We start from the raw sequence: 7,158 nt of genomic DNA on the forward strand, positions 1-7,158 counted from the left end.
CTGCTGGCGAACAGCAAATCCAAACGTCCGGGCGGGTCCCGTGCGGAACGTGGCGTTCTGCAGACTGGCCACTAGCAGCATGCAAAGCTGCGACGCCAGGGGCTCCCTGCTCGGCAGGGCCTGCCCAAGAGCCAGAACGAACCCGAGGCCTCGATCGCACCCTGGGGTGCCGTGCACCGGGCCTCCCATGACACCGCAGTGATGGGGCTGGCGGTGGAGACAAACAGCAGATGGGCTCACACATTTGGGGACGCTTTGGGGTCGCTTTGGGGTCTCGCTTGGACGGCAGCCACACTCACTTCCGGGGCTGGGGGTCGTTTGCGGTGGGCCGGCAGGCAGTTAGGATTCAGCGTGGCGGCCGCGTGATTACAAATGCTGACGGAGCTTCGCAGATTTGTACGCTCCGCTCCACAGGCCAGCACGACAGATCGGAGGCCACAAAGCAGTTCAGCTTCCCCAAACTGGAGAGTTTTAAAAACGCATTCATTTATTCAGTAGATTTTTCTCTGAACATGTGCATCCTTTGCCTCTGATTTATGTTTTTGTTGTTGTTGTTATTGCTGGGGTTTCTTCTTTTTCGGGAAATGTAGGGCAGTGTTCGCAGAACATAAATTTTTCTTTGGAATCCAATTGATATATATATCCTTGGGATACTGTTGGAAAATTCAGTATAAATTTTTTTAACGAATAAACATTGCTTGTCATCTGTCAAGCAAAGAAATTTTTAATAGAAGAAAAATGTTAATTTAACCATCATCTTTGGCATAAGAAAATTTCATACAGCTTTTCGTTCCAGGAACACAAAGACCAGAAATAGAGGGTCTAGATCCAAAATGAGGGCTCAGAAACCCCAATGCGATTATCTGTGACCCTAATATATGGCGGAATTCTCGGGGGACTGTCAAAGCATGTGGGACTGTTATGTCGAAGCTTTAAAATTAATAAAAAGACAACCCACAGACCGGGGGAACACATTCACCCATACATCTGGTGAGGGGTTAATATCCAAAATTCATAAAGAACGTAATAAAACTCAACACCAAAAGACACCCCAGTTAAAAAATGGGCAAAGGACCTGAATAGACACTTCTCCAAAGAGGACACACAGATGGCCAGCAGACACATGAAAAGATGCTCAGTCACTAGTCATCAGAGGGATGCAAATTAGAACCACAATGAGATACCACCTCACCTGTCAGAATGACCACCATCAACAAATCCACAAACAACAAGTGCTGGTGAGGACAGGGAGAAAGGGGACCCTCGTGCCCTGATGCTGGGAATGCAGACTGGGGCAGCCACTGTGGGAAACAGTGTGGAGTTTCCTCAAAACAATAAAAATGGAACTGCCTTTTGACCCAGTGATGCCACTTCTGGGAATAGATATGAAGGACTTGGGGACATGGACCACAGTGTGGTGACTGGGGATGGTGGGGGGGGTATGAGAGGACTGAATGGTAATGGAAAAAATACAATAAAAAGTTTAAAAAATATTTCTAATAAATACTACGTGAATTGAGATATTTATATCTAATAGGGTCTGCGAGGTGCCAGGTACAGTCTTTTAGATGCAAATCTGTATATTAGATCCCTTTACTCCTTATTTTCAGAAACAAACCCCAAATTCGCCCCTTGGGTGAATTTCTGAGTTAGGGTCTGTGGGCTGTGGGGTACAGCACACACCTCACCTCACAGCGGCCACTTACAGGTTCACACGGTAAACACAGATAACTTGTTAAATTTTTAGCGAACATAATTTTGCTCTGGTTGTCAAATACTTTTTTAACTGAATTTTTCAAATTATTAGTGCTTAAAAATCAGTTTACTGGGACACAGATTTAAAATTAGAATGTACAATAGAATATCGTCGACTAGAATACAGACGACATCAAAAGGAAGAGTAATAATAGAAAAAGTGTTTTTGAAAATTTTCTTTTTGTTACACGGTTGTGTATATCAGTTCTAGTTGTAATGTTAAATATTTTTTTCTTTTTAATTATGGGTAAAAGTAAAAATTAGTTTGCAAGCAATTATTCTACAAGTACGTCTTTTTTACTGTCAATCTCCAACGGACTTAGTCACATGTTATTATTATCTGCGCTGAATCAAGTGAGCTCCTTCACACCGAGTGACGGCGAGTTGTGCTGGCCTGGCTCACACTTCCGTCTGTTATCGGCCCTGACAATTCTGTGACTCGACGGTCACAGTGGAACTCTTGTTACAAACTAACAAAATAAAACATAGAAGCACAACTGGTTATAATTTGGGGTGTTGCAAAAACTACAGTGATAGCAGCCTTTTCCAAATGTGAGTTTCTCAGGTTTTTAGAATATGTTATTTCAAATAACTAAGTTTACATCATGGTTGATGGGTTTTGGAAATTTTGGGTTGAATCTATTGTTTTCTTTACTACAATAATCTTTGGTATTTTAACATGCTAATGGATACCTCAAATCTCCAAGTATTAAGACATAGGTAGATGGGACTTTTTCCAAATTTATTTTATCATAAAATCATTTTAAATGATTTTTCAGACTACCGTTTATTGAGACAAACTTTGGGAAATGTTTAATTTAATCATGTCAACTGAAGTAAATTAAATAAAAGCAAAGCCTTATCAAGTAAGTTTAAATGATGCTATGATATGCAGAAGTGTTTCTTAGAAATCAGACCGAACTCTGATTTTCCTATTAGTGAGAATTTAAAAATGGGAGCAGCTGGTACTTTCCAAGCTCAAGATTCAAATGTGAGTTTACTGGACTACCTTCTCTGGGAATTCAGCACAGTAAATTTAGAAGTCGTGAGTGCGGTGTCTGTGTGCCCTTCTTACAATCGATAATGTCGGGTGTTGGTTATAGTGTATGGTTTTCGATTGCCCTGGACAATTCCCAGGTGTCGTGTCACCTGCGTCGGCTCAGGTCCCTCCGCGCTGAGTTACAACAGTTCCCCGGAGCTCCTCGCTCCGTCCCACCCCACAGATGTGGGGGCCGGGATGTCCGCTCAGATGTCTCCAGCTCGTCTCTGGAATCGCCCCGCATGCTGTAGGCTGTTGTCCGCTTGGTTCGATTTCACAAACGCTCTGTCACCGTTGCCCCCCCCCCCGCCCCCCCCTCCCACCCCAGCAGAGGCCGTGCTGCGGCGGGTCCACAGCAGAACCACCCCTGAGGGTCTGTCTAGCAGGGGGTGCACCCAGGGGGAGGCCCTGTGGAGGGCTTGTGACCCTTGGAGCGGCGAGGGTGGCGCACCCGCGGCCCCCCAGGCCGCACACCTGCGCCCCGCGCTGTGCGCAGCCCCGGCCGGGACGGTCCAGGTCCAGGTCCAGGTCCAGGTCCCCACACGCTGCCAGCGACTCCCCCACGCGGGCGCGTCCCCAGAGCCACGCGCCTCAGCGCAGAGAGTTAGCGGAGCCGTCTGTTCCCAGGTCCCCTTCTGATGAAACTCTCTCCCCAGTCAGTTGTCGCGAAGGAATCCAAGGGACGCGTGGTGGGCTAAGCGTGCTTTCCAGTACGAGAGCCCTTCCTTTGGACCAAGCCTGTGGTGTTCTTCACCTTTCCTTAGAGGGGTTCCTCCCTTTGGGGCCCACCTGCTGGCTGCCACTCAGGGGGCCTCGGGCTCAGTCTGCAGATGTGTCTGGAGCCACAGATGCAGCGAGCGGTTCTGCTCTCCACCCTAGGCGCAGGCCACACACTTCACACAGTTGTCACGGGTGCCAAATGCACACCTGTAAGACAGGTGGTCTCATTCTCATGTTTTGCATGAGCCACAGAGGGGTGACATGATGTTCCCAAAGTTGCTCCGCTAAGATCTGGACCCAGAGCTCTGGGACCGGGGGCAGGTTAGTCTTGGTGCAGAAGGTCCCTGGTTTAGGCGCTCAGGATGGACAGCGCCTCCATGAGAACACGGTCCTATTTCCAGGGCAGCGGCGGCCTCATCTGCTTCCTCTCCTCATGAGAACGGGGCATGAACGCCGTCTGTAAAAGTCTGTTTGGAGAGGTCTCAGGGTTGCTTCTCCGAACCCTGTTTTTAATACCAGAAAAGAAAACACACACAACCCCCCTGAACTTTTACTGAAGGCACTGGATTGTGGGGGCAGAGGGGAAGGGGGGGTGCACGGGGCCGGGAACGAGTCTAATGGACTAATAATCCCATTGGGAGGGTCCCAGGGGTGGAGGGAGAAGGAATTAGAGAGGGCTGGGTCTTCGGGGAGGCGTGTAAGTGTTAACCTGAGTCACTGAGCAAAACCCGGGAGGGAGAGGCTGGTTAAAGAGAAGGAAACAGTCCGGGTTACGAGGTGGGGCAGGGAGTGGAGGGCGAAGGAGGAACTCAGAGGAGATCCAGGCTAGGGTAAGGCCTGGAGTTTTTTCCTGAAATTTGGGAGTTCACTTCCACTTTAAAGTGCCTGATGACTCAGCCCGATCACTTCACTGCTGTCAGTGGAGTGCGTGTGACATGTTCGTGCATCACCTGTTTTGATTGACCTGGGTCGTGACCGAAGTACAGGCAAAAAAAAAAAGATTTACCTTAGATGGCTGAAGACAAGAGAAACCACAAATCCACGTACAAGCAGATCCTCACCACATAGCCCTGGACGAAGAAAAAGTCTCTTTATTGTTCATTATCAAAGTTTCATTCAGAAAAAGATGAGCTATATAAAAATACACTCTGGCAGATGGTGGCTTTAGAAAAACAAACACAGCCTCTGAAAAGGCAGTCTGAGAAACACCCTGTCTGTCCGGACTAATCCGGAAAGACTTGTAGGAGCAGGCGACCTCGTTCCAGGTCTTGGCAGAAAATAAATAACACTGTTTACGTACAGACACACACTGGCCAGAAGTGGCAAAGTGAAAAAATACACCATAAAAATACTAATCATAAGAACCCTGAAACGGCTGTGTTACTAACTAGCAGAGCGGCCTTAAAGACAAACTATTACCAGAAATAGTCATTTCATACACATAAAGCGGTCAATTCATCAAGAAGACATAACAGCCGATCTATGTAGGCTCCTATTAGTCGAGCTGTGAAATAAGTGAAGCAAAACTTCCTGAAAATAAATTAGGAACAGGTCCATAAAGTGGGGGATGTCAGCACTCCGCTCTCGGTAACTGCACGAGTGACCCACAGGAGAGTGTGACTGTGGAGACGCAGAATGTCACCCGCCAGCCTCGCTCCGACGGGACCGGACGTCCGCATACAACCCACCCGGCAAGAGCAGCCGCCTTCTCCCCGAGAGCTCGTGGAACCGGCCGCCGAGCTGGGTCCTGGGCTGCGTGGTGACACCCATGACGGGCGCCCCACCCACCTCGGCTCTGGGCCACCTCCTCTCCTCAGCAACAGCAGGGAGGGGGGGCCACACAGCGCTCAAGCCCCCCGCCTTGGCTTCCACATGCTCCTCGGTGGCTTTCCTCCTGGTTGTTTGTGGTGTCTTTGCGTGGTGACGTTTTTCCCTAGTTGTCTCTTCGCTCCTTCATGACCCCACTTACATGTGACTTAGGCTCGCGCCCCAAATCTTTGCGGTCCCTCCTCTTTCTGCCGTCTTGGAGCTCCCCAGTGCCACTTCCTCTATCTGAATCTTATCTTCCCCGTCAGAGGGAACCTCCGTGGGAGCCAGCGCCTCACTTCTACTTCCTGGGAAATCTTATCTAATTACGTGGTAAAGGAGGGTGGTAAAGGAGGGTGATGAATGAAGGTTGAAATCTACTTTTGTAATTTCATAGCTTCCACTTCTTTGGACAGAAATTTTTTTTTCAGATGTTTCACTTGTGGCCTAATGTTTTACAAAGGCTTGGGTCTGAGGGAAAGATGAATTGCTATTTCACACGAACTTTGTTCTGAATGTAAACCCTCCATCGACAAAAGTCAGGTGGGGAACCAGAACCAGGGAGATGGGAATTTTAAAATGCAAGGGACATGCTATTTTGAAATGATGTTTCCAGTTTACTTTCAACATCGGCACCCTAATATTTTGGGTGAAAGGGTCCCTGATACGGGTCCTCTCCCACCGAGCTCAGGACTGGGTGTCCAGGCAGTTTCTATCCATTGCTTATGGGGAGGAACCCTGGACTTGGGGTCAGGAGTTCGGGGCTTAATACCAAGTCAGGAAAGAGGACGCACGAGAACTGCCGCGTCCACTGCGCTGGGGTTTTCTGTCTTCACCTGTGAAGTGGCCGGTTGTCTGCTGGGGGCCTTCTAGGTTTAACTTGCGCTCTGCTCCGAGGTTTACGGTAGAGCCTTCGCTTACAGGGCTTCCTGGTGCCACCAGGGAGCTTGCAGTCAACACAGAACCTCACCTCCAACCCTAGACGGGGCTGCGCATTCGGGTTGGAGAGGCAGGCACTGGAGTGCGTGAGTTGCATGGTCTTGCCACCGGCCTGAACAGGACACACCTCCTTCTTTCGAGTTCAGAGTCAGACCTGAAACAGCCCTTTTCCCCACGGAAGATGGTGACTCAGAGGAGCGTGGTGCTGGTTGCATAGCAGATGCCAGCTTGGTTTCCCTTCCAAGCCCAGGGGGTGTGCCGCTCCCCTCTTCCAGGCTCCACCCTCCTTCACCTCTCACCTGCAGGAATGCGGGGCGGGGCATCTACTCCTGAAAAGGCACAAGCAGTGCAGGGAGGGGTTACTGAGTCCTGCCTCCGTCTCAGCTCCACCTGTGTTCTCTGGCGCCTGCTGCACTGCTTGGCATCAGCTACAACTCCCGGGGTAGAGTGGCCACGGTCGCCAGGCTTCCTTAATCATCAGCAGGGCTGGGACTCACCCTCCCCTCCAGGACCGGGGCTTTGTTAGGTACTTACTGGCGTTGGAGGTTTTCATCATGGTGCCTTAATTCTCTCCCTGTATGACATTTTGCTGTTCTTCCGAGTTCTCAGGGGATGTATTATATGACATTTAAAGAGGAAAGTATTCAGTAAAATATTTATTGATTTGACCGTTAAGATGGATTTTCTTGAATGAACTATATTCATTTTGGTGATGGACTGAAATGGCAAACTGATTGATGGAATGTTTTGACACAATATTGGCACAGGCTTTGCAGTCCATTTCTCTTTGTCCATTCCTACAAACTAGAGGAGAAAAGTGTGCTTCCACCCGCCCGTATCCGTGTGTTAAAAATCTCCACATTTCTCAGGGTGTTGGCGTTTTCATCATTCTTCAGTTT

At 49.0% G+C, this 7,158-nt stretch overlaps 1 long non-coding RNA gene across 1 annotated transcript; it reads right to left on the reverse strand.

Moving 5' to 3' along the window:
* Positions 1-3,185: 3,185 nt before the first annotated feature.
* LOC128780328 (uncharacterized) lies at positions 3,186-6,895 on the reverse strand. The gene is made up of 3 exons (XR_008426253.2): positions 6,559-6,895; positions 4,521-4,584; positions 3,186-4,017 (listed from the first exon to the last, which is right to left on the reverse strand). It is a non-coding gene; the product is annotated as an uncharacterized lncRNA (long non-coding RNA).
* Positions 6,896-7,158: the final 263 nt, after the last annotated feature.

This window comes from Desmodus rotundus, chromosome 2, assembly GCF_022682495.2.
Source record: "Desmodus rotundus isolate HL8 chromosome 2, HLdesRot8A.1, whole genome shotgun sequence".
Classification (NCBI taxonomy): Eukaryota; Metazoa; Chordata; class Mammalia; order Chiroptera; family Phyllostomidae; genus Desmodus; species Desmodus rotundus.